Below are 19,254 nucleotides of genomic sequence, written 5' to 3'. Positions count from 1 at the left end.
AAAAATCCATGTGTTTTTTACAAGAGTCATCAAATTAAAAATGGACTGCCCCTACTTTTGGGTTGCTTGATAGGATCGAAAACAATCTTGTTGATGGAGATGTATGTTGAATTGGAGTATAGGTAAGGAGCGTAAAGTTTGGGTCTGGCAAGTGTACGTGACAGCAGGGCTAGGGGGTTGAGAACCGACATGACATTCTAAGTTATGGTCAAAAAACTACCAGCTGGCCACCAGCACAACGAGAGAAAATGCGAAAATGAAGGCAAAGATCAGGATCGAAAATTCATCTATTAATACAAATCTCGCTCTTAATTGTGTTATGAGATTTTCTGTCCAATCCAGTTAAATAAATATCTAAGTTTAGAGAGATACTAATTTCAAGGTAGAAGACCCTAAAATCAATTTAATTTGACCAAAAATTATGAAGACCATTTACTCTATCTTTGTCGGCACTATACGAAAATTGAAACAAATGGTCCAAAAAAGCGGTTCAGGGAAATGTGGGTCAATAATCACCATTTCTATTCTTCTTGGAAGTCAACTAATTTATCTCTTTAAAGACTTTGGAAAAAAGCTCTGATGAAGCGTGAATGTATCTTCAAAGATGGTCACCGGTGTGGTGCCTGAAACTGATGAAGCGTGAGTTCGTTAGTCGAAATAGGCAGATGGAACCAATCTCCGGTCTGCGTGAATGTATCCCCAAAGATGGTCACTGGTGTGGTGTCTGTCACAACGTCTCCGATGCCAAAGTTAGAATAGGAAAACACTTTGTGAAATGAAACAGACTAGCAAGATAATAATGAATGTTTTTTTAGAGTGTTTATGTACCTTCTGTTGGTAATGTGAGGGTTTTATATATGTGGCTTTGACTACTAGCCATTGTGGTCGTTAATGCCTTTCTCAGTAACGCCTCTTGCCAAATAATGGGGCTTTTAATAGGCTCCCAACGGTTTGCATGGCTTGTTTTGTAACTGCCCAAGTCATTGATTGACTATGTTGAATGATTTCCATATCCTCGTCAGTGGTGATCGGTTTCTTCATCATTCAAGATGACTTCGTCATGATTGTTGGCTTTGTCTAGGAGACATAATCTCGTCATTCCCATTAAACTCAAATACTTATTTCTGTGGGAATATTGACTTCTGTACCTAATGTTGTTATTTCTACTTGTAAAGCGTATTGGCTGACCATAAGACTAGAAACAAAAATATTGACTACCTCTATGGACTGCAATTTCTGTCACTTACCCTTGGATTGAAGCCTTGAAAAATTACAAGATGACTTACAGTTTGCAATAAGACTGTAGCAAAGAAGAGAAGGGAAAAAAATACATACAAGAGCTATAGATTTAGATAAAATGGTTGCAATATTTCTTTTCCTCCTAATTACTCAATTCTCAACTACAATTGCTCAAGAAAGAAATCTCAATATTAGCTTGGGCTCTTCCCTCTCTCCAAAAAACAATTCATATTGGTTGTCAAGTTCTGGCCAGTTTGCTTTTGGCTTCTACGAGAAAGACAATGGCTTTGCATTAGGCATCTGGATGGAAGCAATTCAGCAAAAAACAGTCATATGGACAGCAAACCGGGACGACCCGCCACTTCCCCAAGATGTCGACTTGAGTTTCAGTAGTGATGGCATGAATATCATTACACAGAACCAAGGCCTGCAGACAACAGTAATAAATGCTCCTCAGCAGTCAGCTTTCTCAGCTTCCATGCTCGACACTGGAAACTTTGTCCTCTACAATTCAAGTTCGATGATCATATGGCAGAGTTTCGATTTTCCAACAGACACCATTTTACCCGGGCAGCGTCTCTTGGCGAACAAGAATCTTGTCTCCAGCATCTCTAAGACAAACCATGCAAATGGAAAGTTATACTTATAATGCAGGGAGATGGGAACTTGGTGCAATACCCGGCAAGCAATCAAAAACCGGAGAATGCTTACTGGAACTAGGAAACATCCACTGCTGGAGAAAAAGTGAGTTTAAATCTTGATGGTACTAGCCGTCTTTACCTGCGCAATACTACTACTGGCTCAACTGTAAAGGATTTCTACGAAACAGGTAGCTTTTCTAATAAAACTATCTATCGTTTGACAATTGGTTTTGATGGAATACTGCGATTATATTCTCATAGCTTGAATCAAGGTGATGATTGGGTAAGTGAGTGGTCACCAACTAGCAATAGATGTGATCCTATAGGCCTCTGTGGCCCAAATTCATATTGTACTCTCCTGGATCAGGAACCAGTTTGTACGTGTCCTCCTGGTTTTGGTTTCATTGACCAGGAGCAGAAGATTTTGGGCTGCCAGAGAAATTTTGGCACAGACGGTTGCATCAGCAAAAATAGAGACACATTTTCTCTTCGGGAATTGGAACGTATTGCATGGGAAGACAATGCGTATTCAAATATCACATCAAGCAAAGCTGACTGTAGAGAAGACTGCTTGATGGACTGCAACTGTGACGTTGTATTATTTAAAGACCAGCTATGCAGAAAACAAATGCTTCCTTTAAGATATGGGAGAATACAAGATGGTGATCAAGGAGGGACAACTATAATTAAGGTAGGAGTAATCAAAAAGGAAAGAAAGAAACATCCGCCAATTATCTTATTTGGCAGTGTTACAATTTTGGTTTTTGCCCTTATTGTTCTTGCAATTACCAGTATTCGCATTTACAGATATCGTGCCTGGAAAAACAAAAATATTGAGAATGATGGGTTGATTGAAGATGTTACTCTACGATCATATACATATGCGGAGCTTGATAAGGCTACTAATGGTTTCTTGAATGAATTGGGTAGAGGAGCTTTCGGGACAGTTTTTAAAGGGGTCATGCCCAATGGCAGGAGAGTGGTGGCTGTCAAGAGACTAGAAAATGTGGTGGCTGAAGGTGAAAGAGAATTTCGAAATGAGATGAAAGCAATTGGGAGAACCTGTCACAAAAATCTTGTTAAGTTGTATGGTTACTGTCATGATGGAAACAATCGGCTTTTGGTCTATGAGTACATGAGCAATGGCTCACTAGCAAAATTCCTCTTTGAATCTGAAAGAAAGCCAAGTTGGGAGGAAAAAACTAGAATAGCTTTGAATGTTGCTCGAGGCATCCTCTATTTACATGAAGAGTGTGAGACCCAGATCATCCACTGCGACATCAAACCTGAAAATATACTAATGGATGAACAAAAGTGTGCCAAAATTGCTGATTTTGGTTTGGCCAAGCTGCTGATACCTAACCAAACAAGGACATACACTGGGATTAGAGGAACAAGGGGGTATGTTGCACCTGAGTGGCATGGAAATTGGCCCATAACAGCGAAAGCTGATGTCTACAGCTTTGGGATCATGTTGTTAGAGATCATATGTGGTCAAAGGCATGTGGATATGGATCTTCCAGAGGATGAAGTGTTTCTTGCAAATTGGGTCTATGATTGTTTTCAGGCTGGTGAATTGGATGAGCTGGTGAGGGATGAAGAGGTGGACAGGAACAGGTTGGAGAGAATGGTTAGGGTGGGACTTTGGTGCATCCAGGATGAGCCATCACTTCGCCCTCCAATAAAGAAGGTGGTGCTGATGTTGGAAGGGACAGTGGAGATACCAGCTCCTCCTAGTCCTACATCCTTTCTCAGTTCCATGGAAGTTAATTGAGCCCTGCACCCAAGTAGCTAACTAGGACCCAAAATCACCATGACCAATATAATTTGTTTGACTGATTAATGAAGTAGTTAATGTTTTAGTTAAAGAAAGTTCTTATGTTCTCCTGTGATATCATAATGTAGTCCGTATGTTACTTTTTTCTTGTGTGTGTCCATTTAGCTTTAGATTTCCTGATTAATATCTAACTAAAAGTTAAACTCAAGAATAGTAGTGCTTCATTGATCTCTCCTCGTTTGTAGGAGTTTTCTCTCTCGGCTACGAGAGCTCTCTCCTTTAGGGTTTCCTAAGGGGCTGCCTTTCTTTTCCTTTTCTTTTGCGGATTATACAGCCATGGCAGACGACATCTCACAGTTTTTAGAGAAGATGACATTAACTTTGGAGGAAGAAGAGACTACTCCAATATCAGATGAAGGTCGAAGAGAAGAGTTGGAAAGTTGTGCTTGGAGTCTTATTGGTAAGTTCTTAACCTACAAACCGTTTAATAAAAGAGCAGCACTAAGTACAATCAAAAAAGCATGGGGGTTGGAAGATGGAGTGCAGGTTGTTGAGGTGGGGGTTAAACCTATTTCAATTCAAGTTCAGATCAGAGTTTGAGTTGGACAGAGTATATACCGATGGTCTTTGGTGTTTTGATAATCAAGCATTGTTGTTAACCAGATGGGAGTCGGGGATGACAGCAGTGAATGTCAAGTTTGAATCCATATCTTTGTGGGTTCAAATTTGGGGGGCTCCTTTTGACATGAGAACTTCTCGGGTAGCAGAGGAGGTGGGGAATCGGTTGGGTAGGGTTTTGGAAGTTGAGAAGCAGCGCATCAATGAGAGTCAAAACTTTTTTATGCGGGTTAAGGTTGCGATTCCGTTAGAAAAAGAGATAAGGCGAGGGGCTTTTCTGGCAGGGTCGGATGGGAGGAAACATTGGGTAAACTTCAAGTATGAACGCTTGCCTGTCTTTTGCCATTATTGTGGTCTCATAGGGCATGATCTCCGTTACTGTGCTAAGTATTTTTGTAAAAGAAAACTGGAGCTGCTGTGGAGTGTGGCTATGGCGACTGGTTGAAGGCTATGGGAGGAAGGGCACGGTCACCACAAGGAAGGGAGTTTGGGAAGGATAATAAGCGTGATAATGTCCATGAAGCGAGGGAGGGTACTCAGGGTTCGCAGAGTATGGCGATGGGGGAGGAGAGCAACGGCGGTGAGGAAAGCAACCAGTGCAAAACAGGGACGGTAGTTGGGAAAGTTGCAACCGGTTTGGGTGGAGATGATTTGGCACATCACAAGGTTAGGGCTGAGAATCATGGGCTTGAAAGGTTGGATAAGGAAAACAGAGACACTTGCTCCTTAGTTTTAGGTGTTCCAAATTCAAGTGTTGATAAGGGGACTGACTTGGTGCAATCACTTCAACCAGAGCACGTGCAAAGCATTGTAGAAGGGGTTGGGTTGAGCAAACTTAAAAAGCAATCCACATGGACTAGGCTGGCCCGTATGGATGTTAGGCCTGTGGAATTAATTAAAGAAGGAGCTAGGTCCATATTGGGGAAAAGGAACATGCTAGCTATGGGTGCTGATGGGGAGGCAGAAGATACAATGAGTACAGGCAAGAGGGGGAAGATTGGTGAGGATTTACACATGTTAGAAGCGGCAGGGGTGTTGAATCACCCTTGCCGAGAGCAATGAGGCTCTTAAGTTGGAATTGCCAAGGGCTTAGGAACCTTTGGATAGTTCAAAGCCTTCACAAATTAGTGAGGGAACAAGTTCCTGATGTATGTTTCTTGATGGAAACAAGGTTAGATAAAAGTGGTTCTGAGAAGCATTGTGGTGACTTACCTTTTAAAAATAAATTGATTCTGAAAAAGCCAAATTTGGGTGGTGGTTGGCATTACTGTGGAAAGAGGAGATGAACTTAGATGTTATTAATTTTACCGATAACCATATTTTAAGGTAATGGAAAACGATCGTTTTGTGTGGCACCTAATAGGGTTCTATGGGTGGCCAGAGGCAAATGAAAAGTGGAAGTCATGGGCTCTTTTAACTCATCTACGGTCTTTCATTGAGGGTCCTTGGTGTTGTATAGGTGATTTTAATGCCATTCTTCATGCATCTGAGAAGCAAAGTGTCCATGCACCTTATTATAATTAGATGGAGGATTTTCGGGTTGCTTTGGAGGATTGTGGCCTGGCTGATTTGGGGTTTTCCGAGCATAAATTTACATGGACTAATAGGCAGCCAGGTTCAACCCATACAAAACAAAGGCTGGATAGAGCTACGGCTAATAGGGTGTGGATGGAAAAATTTCCTGCAAGTTCAGTGTCTCATTTGTTCAACCATGCTTCTGATCATCTACCTATTTTGTTGAAAACTATGAAGGATCGGCAAGTTAGAGGAAGGGGGTTTGGTGGCTTCAAGTTTGAAGAGAATTGGTTGTTGTGGGATGATTGTGAGGAAGTCGTGACTGAGGCATGGGCAAAAGGTGGTGGTGATAGCTCAGGTTTGAGGGGTGTTAGGGACTGTATCCAAACTTGTGGGGCTGAATTGTATGCTTGGGGTTCTTCAAAGACCAAACCAGAAACTGAGGAGATTAAGAGGCTACAAAAGAAATTGGAGTTGATGAATGAATGTGAGTTGACCGAAGAAAGCAGAAGTGACTTCCTATTGCTGAGCAAACAGCTTGATGATTTATTGCTGAAGCAGGAGATATTTTGGCGTCAGCGGTCTCGAGTTTCTTGGCTAAAATATAGAGATAAGAACACTGAATTTTTCCATTCCAAAGCCTCCCAAAGACGGCGACGAAATTATATTGAGGGAATCAAGAATGCTAATGGGGTATGGGTGGAAGAAGTTGAGGAAGTGGTAGAGGTGGCGTCAAATTATTTCATGAATATTTTTAAAGCAGGCACGTGTGACAGAATGGAAGATTGCCTTACTATAGTTACTAATAAACTCACAGATGATATGCAGGAGGTGCTTTCCAGGCCATATAGCAGTGAAGAAGTTAAAGTAGCGTTGTTCCAAATGGGACCAACAAAGGCTCCTAGACCTGATGGTATGAATGCACTTTTTTACCAAAAATTTTGGCATATTGTGGGTAATAAGGTGACTGATGCTGTGTTAGATTTTTTACATTCTAGTAATATGAAGCCTGATGTTAATTATACTCATATTGTTCTGATTCCTAGAGTAAAGAAACCGGAAAAAATGGCAGATTTTAGACCGATTAGCCTTTGTAATGTGATATATAAAATTATTTCAAAAGTTTTGGCGAATAGGTTAAAGCTGATCTTGCCACAGATAATTTCTCCTTCTCAAAGTGCATTTGTACCAGGTCGCCTTATTACTGACAATGTGCTTGTAGCCTATGAGACTTTGCATGCCATGCATATTCGAAGGAAGGGGAAAAATGGGGTTTTAGCCCTTAAACTAGATGTGAGTAAGGCCTATGACAGGGTGGAATGGAGCTTTCTTAAGGGTATGATGATAAAATTGGGTTTTCCGGAGGTTTGGGTGGATAGGGTTATGAGGTGTGTTTCTACACCATCCTTCTCTGTTCGGATTAATGGAAAAGCCTATGGCAATGTCATTCCTTCTAGAGGTCTTCGCCAAGGTGATCCGTTGTCTCCTTATCTGTTTCTGATATATGCTGAAGGTTTTACCTCGCTCCTTGCTAAAGCAGAACTAGATGGGAAGTTGCATGGAGTGGCAGTCTGTAGAAATGCTCCTCGTATAACTAATTTGCTTTTTGCTGATGACTCTTTAATTTTTTTTCAGGCTAATAAAGATGAAGTGTAGGTTGTTTCAGATACTCTACAGCTTTATGCTGATGCTTCTGGCCAATGCATTAACCTAGAGAAGTCTTCTGCTTACTTTAGCAGCAATGTATCTATGGAGCAAAAAGCATGGATTATTGATAAACTGAAGGTGAAGGCCGTGGAAAGGTTTGATTCTTATTTGGGGCTGCCTACTTTGATTGGACGAAGGAAATATGATTCTTTTGCTTTCCTTAAGGAATGAGTTTGGAAAAAGATGCAAGGTTGGAAAGGGAAGTTGCTTTCTAGGGCGGGGAAAGAGATTCTGATAAAAGCAGTGGCTCAATCTATTTCCAGCTATACAATGGGGGTGTTTCAATTGCCTGGAAAATTATGTGATGAGTTGGATGCTATGTGTGCCAGATTTTGGTGGGGCTAAGTTTGTGAAGAGAGGAAAATTCACTGGAAAAGCTGGAGCTTTTTAACACAGTCAAAGAAAGAGGGTGGGATGGGCTTCTGAGATATTAGATCCTTTAATTTAGTTATGCTAGCAAAGCAAGGATGGCGGTTGTTGCAAGATAAAAACTCTCTTTTGTATAATTGTTTTAAGGCAAAATATTTTCCGCGGTGTGAGTTCCTTGAGGCGAAGGATTGTCAAAATAGCTCTTACGTTTGGAAGAGCTTGTTGGCTGCCCAATCAGTTTTGAGGAGAGGGTGTTATTGGAGAGTGGGTAATGGTGCTTCCATCCATGTTCTGAAGGATTGTTGGTTACCTAATCAGCCAGCTAGAAAAATTTTGTTCCAACCTGAGGAGGATATTTGGGAGTGGAGGGTTTCAGACTTAATAGATTGGCAGACCCACCAGTGGGATAGAGAACAGATTCAGGCTTTATTCCATCAGTTTGATGCTGAAGCTATTCTTCAGGTTCCTTTGAGTAGGTGGGTTGTGCAAGATTCCTTGGTATGGTTGTTTACAAAGAAGGGCAGCTATAGTGTGAAGTCCAGGTACCATGTCGCTAAGCTATTGAAGATGGCAGAGAGTTCCTCAGGAGAGACTTCAGTGCAAAGAGCAAGCACTTCCTTATGGTTACGGGTTTGGAAAGCAAGGGTCCCCAATAAGGTAAAACTCTTTTCTTGGAGAGCATGTCAAAATATATTGCCTACACGGGATAATTTGGTTCGGAGAAGGGTGGTGAAGGATGTGAGTTGTTGCTTCTGTCATAGAGCTACAGAAACAGTATTGCATGTGCTTTGGGAGTGTGGGGCTGCACAGGATGTGTGGGCGAGTAGTGCTATCAGATTTCAAAAATTTGGGACTAAGCAAGTGGATTTTAGACAGCTAGTAGCTGGTCTCATGCCGAAGCTGTCATTGGAGGAATGGGATTTATTTTGGGTGATTTGTTGGCAAATTTGGCTACAAAGGAACATGGTGTTGCATGGGGGTGTTTTCCAACACCCATCACGGTCTCACCAACGTGCATCAGATTATTTGAAAGAGTTTGTTGAGGCTCAAGACCAACTGAGTGTACCTGTATCAGTCCACATCCCTGCAAGTCAAGCATGGCAGCCACCATAAGGAGAGTTCTTCAAGCTGAATTTTGATGGAGCCAGTTTTGATAATGGTGCGACTTCGGGATATGTTGCTGTTATTCGCAATAGGAATGGTGAAGTTATGGCTGATGTATCTGCCAAGGGAGGTGCTGTGAGGGATAGTGAAGAATTGGAGGTGATGGCTTGTCGCAAAGCTTTGGAATTTGCTATAGACGCTGGTTTTATGGAGGTGATACTAGAAGGTGATAATGCCCTGGTTATGAAGACAGTTTCACAGGCTCAACCAAACTTCTCTCGGCTTGGATTGATCTATGAAGATATTTGGTGCTTGGCTGCAGGTTTTAGATCCATCTCAACTAGCTGTGTTAGGCGTAGTGCCAATGGTGTTGCTCATGCTTTGGCAAAATTTGCTAGGTTATCTGATAATGATATTGTATGGATGGAGGAGGATCCTCCCCCTGCTGTGGATGCTCTGTATTTGGATTCTAGTCTTTTGATTTAATGAAAGTCATTTGGTTCCGGTTTCAAAAAAAAAAAAAAAAAGTTAAACTCAAGAATCCTATTAGCGTCACCATGGTTCTAATTTTCTTTATTGCAATTTTGTTTTTTTTTTTTTTTTTGGTTAACAAAAATAGGGGTTAGTTAGGTTACGCCAGTTTCCTGGCAGGACGCTAAATTTAAAAGCCCATGGACCAACCCGTGTGGATGCCCACCAACAGACTCCTGTTAGAAGCGGAACTCGAATTTAGGTGGGTTAGACGAAGTGTCTAAGCTTTATCAATTGAGCAAAGCTCCCGTTAACGCTTTATTGCAATTTGAAACTTGAAACTACTTCAAAAGAATAGAAAGACACCGGTTTATGGATTTTATTTTATTATATATATATATATTTTTTGCTATTTTAAAGTATACTCAGAATATTGAATTTGGAAGAGAAATTAATTGATGAAGAATGCATAATGATTATTATTGATGTGAATAAGTTTATATACATAAACCCAAGGCTGATATACCAGCGGTGACTAACAAACAGTAATCTTACATAAACACAGATTAGCCCACTGACATAAGTGGCACGTGCTTCACGTGGGAATCACTTAAGTACACACTAATAAAACTACCTGTAGCTTATAAGCAACTTATTACATAGGAAGTAAAACGACTTGTAGCTTTAGCAGCAACTTGTCTCTTAATTCTGCAGCAGCTTGTAATTCTTCTTTCTTATCAAGTCTCAACACAGAATACTAGTTTTTTTTTTTTTTTTAAGCCCACAAAATACTAGTTCAAGGATCGAATAATACAAAATCATTTCTTCAATACGAAACTTAGTGGCACGTTAAGAAGAGCCGGAATGTTTAATCCAATTATGGAATTCTTAGAATAATAATCCAGCTAATGGTTATTCAATGGTATAAAAGTATCAAAGAGTTACATTGTGTGAATTTGATCCTATTACATAAATTATATGAGGTCAAAATTCATGAAGTAAAATGTTACATATTATATATCAAGCAATCTCGGAAAGAAACATTTATAAATTTCTTTGTTTGGCTATAATTTTTGTAAAAAAAAAAATTAGAAATTATAATTAATAGGCACTCCTCCCATATATTTCCTGTGGTTAAAAATTGGCATGTCATCTCTTCTTCATTAAATACTGTTAGGGCACATTTGGTACACTATAATAATTATTACATTGAAATAAGAATAAGTATTATAAGGAATACATTAAGTTGGAATGTAATAAATATTACTATTCATTAATTTGGTGACTAATTTAATAATAGAATCCTGAATATGTATTCACAATTTAGTAGAGTATAAAAAGAAGGTATAATTAAATCATTTTTAAGTCAAATTTCCTAAAATACACTTATTTTAGGGTGTTCAAAATAGAGCTAATAATTAACAACAAGGAAAATTTATTTTCTTTCCTTTTGAAATTGTGGCAACTAATGACTTTTTAGGAAATTTTTTTAAAAAGTGATTTCAAAGGTGAAGGAATAGATATTCAGTACTTTTAATAAAGAATAAATATTCCTCATTTTGGAGAATAGTTATTCATAAGGAATAACTATTCATTGTAATAAAAACATAACTAAACAACCGAATAGTTATGCTATAATAATATCTATTACATTACAATGTCTATTACAGTCTACCAAACGTGTCCTTAATGTGATGAAGATCAGAAGATGTCATACAAAGTGCAATTGAGCTAAAACTCACTTCCTTAGCAAACCTCAAGAGCTTGTACCAGGGCACAAATCATGCTATGCTACTTATTTAAAAACCAACCTCCCATCTGTGCTGCAGTTGCAAGTTGCAACAATTCTTCATTGTGATTCCAAATAAGAATTCCAATAACCACATCCATCCCATTAGCACACAACACCACATCCCATAGCAGCGAAAATTCCCAGGACTTAATGGAAGAACAAGGCACCAAAGTCGAAGCTGTTAACGCAATTAAAACTTAGGCGAAAACACCATTTTGGTCCTTATATTTTAGAATCCCAGTTAAAATGGTCTTTACATTTTGGTAGCGGTCAATTTAGTCCCTGTTATTTTCAACATATAGTTAATTTGGTCCCCATCGTTAACTCATAAACGGAATTGTCTACGTGACAAAGGGCTTACACAAGTGGCAATGTTGATGATAACATGGCTTCTAAAATTAAAATTAAAATGCCACGTCAACATCTAAATTAAAAACAACGAAAAATTAATTTCTCAATTCTTTTTATTTTTAAAGAAAGAAAATAATGCTTTGAAATCACAACCAAGAACACTCATATTACTTTCTTTGCAAATCGGAGCCAGCCAAAACCCAAAATTCAACTCATACATTGAAGCTCTCTTCACCAGAAATTTCATTTGTAAACCCACATCAAAGAAATAAGAAAACCCATTGAAATAGTCTTTCAAACAAAAAACCGAAACCATACATTTACTCAAACAATACCAAGTGGACCCAAGAGCTCAACGTCTCCAACAACATAGAAAGTATGACAAAGAAGGAGAGGAAGAAGCAAACTCAAATACTAACAGTGACCCAAAGGCCAAAACCCCACTTCGTAAACCCGAGCACAAATCAAAGATTTCTCACAACTAAAACAAAACCAACCCATTATATCAGCCAAAATAGAGATATATATGTATGTATGTATATATATATATATATATATGTATAACTGAAGTCTTTACTCTCTCCACAATTTTCCACATCAGCATTTTTTATTTATATTTTTTTAATTTTATTTAGGATTAAGATTAAGGGGGAAAAAAACTCCTATTAGGACTCTCTCTTATCTTTAAATGCTTATGCTTTTTAATCCAAGCAGCCATTAATTATCTAATAGTGAGCCATAGATATCAAACTTCAAGTTGATCAAGACACAATATGAGACTTGAAAACCTCTCTTTCTTCCCCCAAAAGCAAACTCGATAAAACTCCTGAAACAAACCTATTTTCTACTCAATAGTTTTTACTAGCAGACTAAAGAATCAATGAAGAAACAAAAAATCAAGCAAAAGATTGTAATCTATCCTCTCTGAAATGCTAACCCAAGCACGACCATAGGTGTCCCTCTCTCAAACGCAGACCCAAGCTTGACCATAGGTGCCAACGTTTTCAATCTCTGACCCGGCCACCATATCAGATCATTCTCTCTAGGTATTTCTCAATTAATCTATGACTAATCTCTTATCCTACTATCTTCAATTAGGTTTTTTGTCAATTTAGGGGTTTCAATTCCTAACCCTGTTTTCCTCTCTATTCTTTTTTGTTGAAGTCAAGGAAACACTAACAGAAAATCAAATTCTACAGGTTTTGTAAGAAAATATTGTAGATATGAATGGGTTTCATAGTGGAGATAGTATTGAAGAGCCTCCCAACCCTCAAAATTTGACAATAATCCAACAGGTTTTTCTTTATCTTCAAGTTCTGCTTTATTTGCCATTTAGGTTTTTTTAACATATCCGATTTACCTTAGCTTAATCGTCTGTTTGGTTGAATAATTATTTGGCTACCTAAAACGACAGCCTCTGCCTCTTCATTATAGAGAAATAAGGAATTAAAAATGTGTTGATGAAAATTTTATTCCTTGCTTTATAATTTTGAATTTGGTTTATATTCTAGAGTTGATTGTATTTTGTAGTTTTATAATTTTGAATTTGGTTGGAAATTTTTATTATTATTCGTGAATTTGAAATTTAAAGCAGTTGAGTATGAGGATATTTTATTGTAGTTTGGCTTTGCTTGTGGTTCAAATATATATCAAATTCAGGAAGGGGTTACTTAATATGTGGTTTGACCTATAAAACTTCAATGCTGCCCCATGATGGTTGAGATGGAGTGACAATCCATGAGTATACATATACTATATCCTCCTCCTCTCAGTTTCTCACATTTTCTTATTTTGTATTTTAATTCCTTTTTCTATTTGGTTGGAGATTCATACTTTTCTTTATTTTTATTTTTTATTATTATTAGTAACCTTGGTTGGAGTTTCTTAATTTGTATAAAATATTGTTTGAAATACAAAGTATTTTGGCTGAATTATTATGTAAGCATCCAATTAAGAAGTTGTATAACTGACTGGAAACTCAGATTTAGTTTGTTATTTTCTATTTGATTATTGAATGCCCTGTAGATTTTTTGTTTGGGGCAGGGTTGGAGTAGACTGTATGTATCTGTGGAAGTCTTTTTTATATCATTATTGGTTTATTAAGTTTAATCTAAACTATATATGCAATACTATGGCTCTATTTGGTTTTTGAAGTCTATTGTATATCAGAAGTATTTACCATATAAAATATTAGTAATTGATAGTGTTAGGGTATGAAAATATCATAATACAAGTACCGTTTTACATATAATATACCCAACTACCTCTGGTAATTTAGTCTTTGCACATTTGTGATATCATTATAACTATGGCATGTAGCTCTGGACAGTTGCTTCCAATAATCAGGTTTTTGGATTTAATTTTGTGAATACTTATCTGGGTTCATGTATGGCTGCCAATGTTTGAATTCTTATTGTAATTTATGCACGATTGGGTGTTGGTTACTTGAGCTTTTAAGTTTATTTTAGGTTTCTAATTGTGATGGGAATGCCTTGTTTTAAACATATTGTCTTTAATTTCTATTTGCTAGGAAATTTGACTAAATATCCAGCATAAACTTTGTGATATTGATGGCTAACATTGAAAATGTGACATTGATAGCCATGTTTAGATTATGTGAGACAATTATTATTCTACTGTTATAAGTATGAATATTTGCTCTAAATTCAATGGGTTTCAAATCCTACTGCAATTGCATGAGCCCTTTGTTGCATGCCATAAATTACCTATGGAAATCTTAGAATAAAATGAGAGGTGGCTAACCTAACTTCTAGCTAGCACTTCAACTCGTCAAGAGACAATGGATCCTCTGTAAATAAATTGAATCTATAAAAATTGAAGTTGTAATGTCATGTGTTTTGTGCATTGTCTATACCCTCCTTGCTTAAGAAGTGTCCAACAATTACATGTGATAGGAGGGTCCACTGATGGGCCTGAAATTAACAATCTCAATTCTCCAGCTCATCTTTTCAATTTCAACGTCAACCATTACATTTTATGCATGAATGGCCTTTTTGTGATGGTACGAAAGTGTTTAATAAGGTCAATTTAATTGGCTCTGCCAGCCCTAAGATGCATTGTGTTTACATTGGAAGAAAGAAAGGGCCATTGCATTTCAAGTTGAATTCTGAATTGTACAAAGTCATATATACATCAGTGTATTCATTATTGTACCATAGATATAAGTTTATATATAGATAATTGTATTTTTTTTAATGAATCCCATGCATAGAAGGAGAGTATAACTTATCGTCAACAAGTGGAACAAGAATTTATATTGATTTGGAAATTTCTGAGACTGCTAATTTCAAAGATCAGTAAGTGCTTTGTTTTGGATTCACATTTTTAATGTACTACAATCTCTACAATACTATGTCTAATATGAACATCAACAGAAGAACCATAAGTAAAATAACAAAAATTATAAGGGACTCTGGTAATGAGGTATGAAAAAAGAAAACCTTGAATAATAACATTGTGTCCTTAACATTGCTTTATGTACTATAGACCTACTTTTACAAAATTATGAATTTATTGATATTAAATTAAATTTCTAGAAAACTACCTTTATCTGTTAGAGAAAGATTATAAACATTGAGATAGATAATTCTGGTTGATATTTTATCTGTTGCGAAGTACGTTGTAAAAAGGTAAAATCAAGAAATGAATTTTTATGGTGTGACAATTGCAACAAAAAGGCATGCTTCCCAATCCCAAGGTACACAAAATGAAAACTTTTTATATTAAAATTCACAATAACTTATATGATATTAACATTATATATGTCATTTCTCTTATTAAGTATAGAATTCAATTAAAGGTTGAAGATAGCTCAAGAATGACCATATTCATTTTATTTTATTTAGAAGTAGAAAAATTACTCAACATATCAACGAAAGACCTTTTGAACAAATGTTTGGAGGTGAGAATATGGAAGATAAAATTAGTATTTAATATTTACTAAACTTTACTTGAGTGTACAATTTGAAAAATATTACTTTTGTTAGGTGCCTGAAGAAGTCGTCCTTCTTGTGCAAATAGAAAATCTGAATGGAATAGAATTAATTCATTTTCCAAATACAACTAAATGACTATAATATCAAGTATGCATGAGAATTCTATACCGTCAAGAAAGTTTTTGAATCTTTTGAAGAAATTGACAAAACAATTTAGCTTGATAAAATGACAGAAATATGTATTCTTTAATTAGGCAAAATTACAAATATGATATTTAACTTGTATATGTTGTAATACATTTTTCAACCTGTTCTATTGCTAGGCTTACATTAATGATACTTCAAAGCAATGCATAACTCATACCAACATTCGTACTCAGGAAAACAAAAGGACATATTTAGTGACTACTACGAAGCAACAAAGGAAGAAGATACAAAAAACACTTTAAAGTTGTCTTTCAATTTATTTTAAATATTAAGTAATTCTTTAAATTTGTGTTTCATACATTTTATGGATAATTAAGGATGTTAAAGATTTAATTCTTCATTTTATTTTAAAACTTATGTTTGATTTCTATTTTTCATTATGTAAATTAATGTTTCATATCAAGATTAATATTTCATATCAAGGATAGGAAGCTATAAAATTGAAATCCTAATGTACAAGCAAAGAGGATGAGAAAAAATATAGCTTACATCTTTATACACAATAGCTTTCCTATGCATCGCACAGGTTAGCGACTAGTTTATATTAAAAAGGAAAATGAAATTCAAAATGAGTTTCAGTCATAGATGAGAAAAACAAGAGGAAAAAATTAAAAAGAAGTTAAAAAAAAAAAGGAAAATAAAAAAGAAAAGCAGATGGAGATGAGAAGCGATGGCGACAGCTGGTGGTGGCAGTGCCATCGTGAGATCGTTGTTTGTTATGGTGGGTCTCGTAGAGAGACAAGCCATGGTTGTGTTTGGTTGCAAAGAAAGTGTGAAAAAGTCTGGAGAAAGTTTTTTAGTTCACGCCCTTCAATTATTTTATTTTTTAGATGTGATTTAAAAAAAAAAATTCATGGCTTTCTTTTAATAATAATTAAATGTATTTTTATTATTTTATTAGCTATGTATGTTGTCAGCTGTGTAAGCCGTTTGCCACATAGGCAATTTCGTTAGTCAGTTAACAGTAGAGATCAAATTGACTGAATTTTAAAAATAACAGGGACTAAATTGACTACTACCAAAATCTAGGAACCAAATTGACTGCGACCTCAAAATGTAGGGACCAAAATGGTGTTTTCACCTAAAACTTATTCAACCATTTTCGCAAACACCTAATGGACACGCCCTCAAATCACATTACTTAAAGGTTTTTAAGGTAAATTCCACTAAACTACCTTGAGATTTAGGCTAATACCAACTAGGTCTAATACTTTGCAAAAATGACCAACTTGGTCATTAAAAGAAAATTTTGTCCCTAACTCCGTTCAGCAGAATTACTTTATTCTTACATTCTATTCTCTCTCCTCTTTCTCATCTCAGACCCCTCCCTTCACACTCCTCTCTCATATTTTCTCTTCTCTATTGAATGTTTATTACATGCTAAGATCTTTGAGTTCTATTCATTGTGATTACACTAAATGAGCATGAATTTGAGCACAAATCACACTGCACGGCTGCACCATGTTATAGAAAACAAACATGCACACATAGTAAACACTCTAAAATGAGCAACGTAACTTAAACACTTTGGTAAAAAGCACCCTTATTAAATGTGTTGTTTTTATTTTTGGCCCACAGTTTTAAGTATTTAGAAGCTTAAAACTCTGGTTCAAACACCCTAACCAAACAAGCCTGTAAATTTTAAAACCTGAAACCCCAAAAATCATCCCAGATTACCAGTCATACACATAGATTCATATGCATACACCAGCAAAATCACCATATTAGAACCATTTTAAGACAAACCCTAAATAAAAAATAATAATAATAATAAAACCACAAATCTGCAAATGACCATACCTAAAACCCTTTCAAACCCAAACAAAAAATCACCAAATCCTTATATCACCATATAAAAACCTAATTCCTAAATTGACCAAGACTTAAACCAACAAAGAACCAAACCAAAAAAGAAATAAATAAAAAATATAAAATAGAACAAAGAAAGAGGATAGAGATCGCCAATGGTGGTGGCATTGCTAGTGGTGGTGGCAGAGCTCATGAGTCTTTGCCAAATGTTCCCTTGACGTTTGGCACACAAACAAAGACCCAGACACATTTGGCACAAGATCAGAGCTATTGGCAAGGAACAATAGCAATGGTGGTGATGCGAAGCTCGAAATTCCCTAGCCAATGTCTCCATGGCACTAATTTGAAAAGAGAGTGGAAGATGGTAGTGGAAAAACATGGGTTTCAGCCATCAAAGAGGAAGTCTTCAGCCGCCGTGGGTGTGGGTGAGAGAGAGAGGGAGCCATCGTGGGTGAGAAAAAAGAAAGAAAGAAAGAAAGACCCAAATTCTGAGAGAGAGAGAGGAGAAGGGTTTGGGTCTAAGATGAGGAGATGAGAAGGGTTTAGGCTAGAGTAATGGTGCTAACAGAGTCAGGAACAAATTTGTATTTTAAGGACCAAGTTGGTCATATTTTAAAAGTTTTAAACCTAATTGGTATTAACTCAAACCTCAGGATAGTTTAGTGAAATTTACACAAAATTTTTCACATAAATGTATAATGCAATTGTACATAGGACAAGATATCTGCTAGTTATTCCAAAAGAGCGATTCAAGGTCATGTTGTGCAATTTGGGGCCAACCATCACCATTTCTAAAAATTTCATTCTTCTTGGAAGTCAACTAAAAAGTTATTTCTAAAGACTTGGAACCAAAAAACTAGAAGCAAAAATATTGACTACCTCTTGAAAGTTTTTTTTTTTTTTTTTTTTTTGAGAGAGAGAGAGTTTCAACCTATGGCGTCCGCTCCTGATGATAGCTCTTTATCATCAGACCAAGACACTAATCAATTTTTGGTGTAAGCGAGGATTGAACCCCAGATCTCTTATACAACCATCAGAGACTTTACCAGTTGAGTTAACTGGAACCTACTACCTCTTGAAAGTTGAAACTAGACTTTTTGTGTCACTTACCGTTGGATTGAGGCTTTAAAAAAAATTGCAAGATGACGTGTCCTTTCCTATAAGATTGCAGAAAAAGAAAATATTAAAACAATTCAAATATAACAATACATATACAACAATTAAAATATTTAAATGTTAAAATATAAAAATATAAAAATTTAAATTCAACAATACAACACTAATAAACACCATAGATTCAATGTTTGTAGATTAAAAGCCCATATATATATACATATACTTTATAAAAGAATCTACAAAAAATATTTTTTTAATTTTTTAAATATAAATGAATCAGGTACAAAGAAAATTAACCTCTTCCCCACCCCATTTGCCATGCAATACATGTAAAACCCGCCTCAATTAAGGGTAGGTGAGATGGGTATAGTGGAGATGGGTTTAAATTCGATATCGATTTACTAGTCAATAATACAAATATTGGTAAAAAAATTCTCATCGGGGGAGCCAAAATGTAAAGTGACTCTCACTATTAAAAGAAAAATGCACAAAACACCCCTATATCTGGGGAGCTAAAATGGACTGGAAGATGGTAGTGGAAAAACATGGGTTTTAGCCATGAAAGAGGGAGTCTTTAGCCAT

General features: G+C 36.5%; 1 pseudogene; it reads left to right on the top strand.

Moving 5' to 3' along the window:
- Window positions 1-1,357: 1,357 nt before the first annotated feature.
- LOC115961697 lies at window positions 1,358-3,654 on the top strand (annotated as a pseudogene).
- Window positions 3,655-19,254: the final 15,600 nt, after the last annotated feature.

The sequence above is a fragment of the Quercus lobata genome, chromosome 2 (assembly GCF_001633185.2).
Source record: "Quercus lobata isolate SW786 chromosome 2, ValleyOak3.0 Primary Assembly, whole genome shotgun sequence".
NCBI classification, from domain to species: Eukaryota; Viridiplantae; Streptophyta; class Magnoliopsida; order Fagales; family Fagaceae; genus Quercus; species Quercus lobata.
The sequence above is the reverse complement of the archived record's forward strand: the minus strand, read 5'-3'. Positions and strand labels throughout refer to the sequence as shown.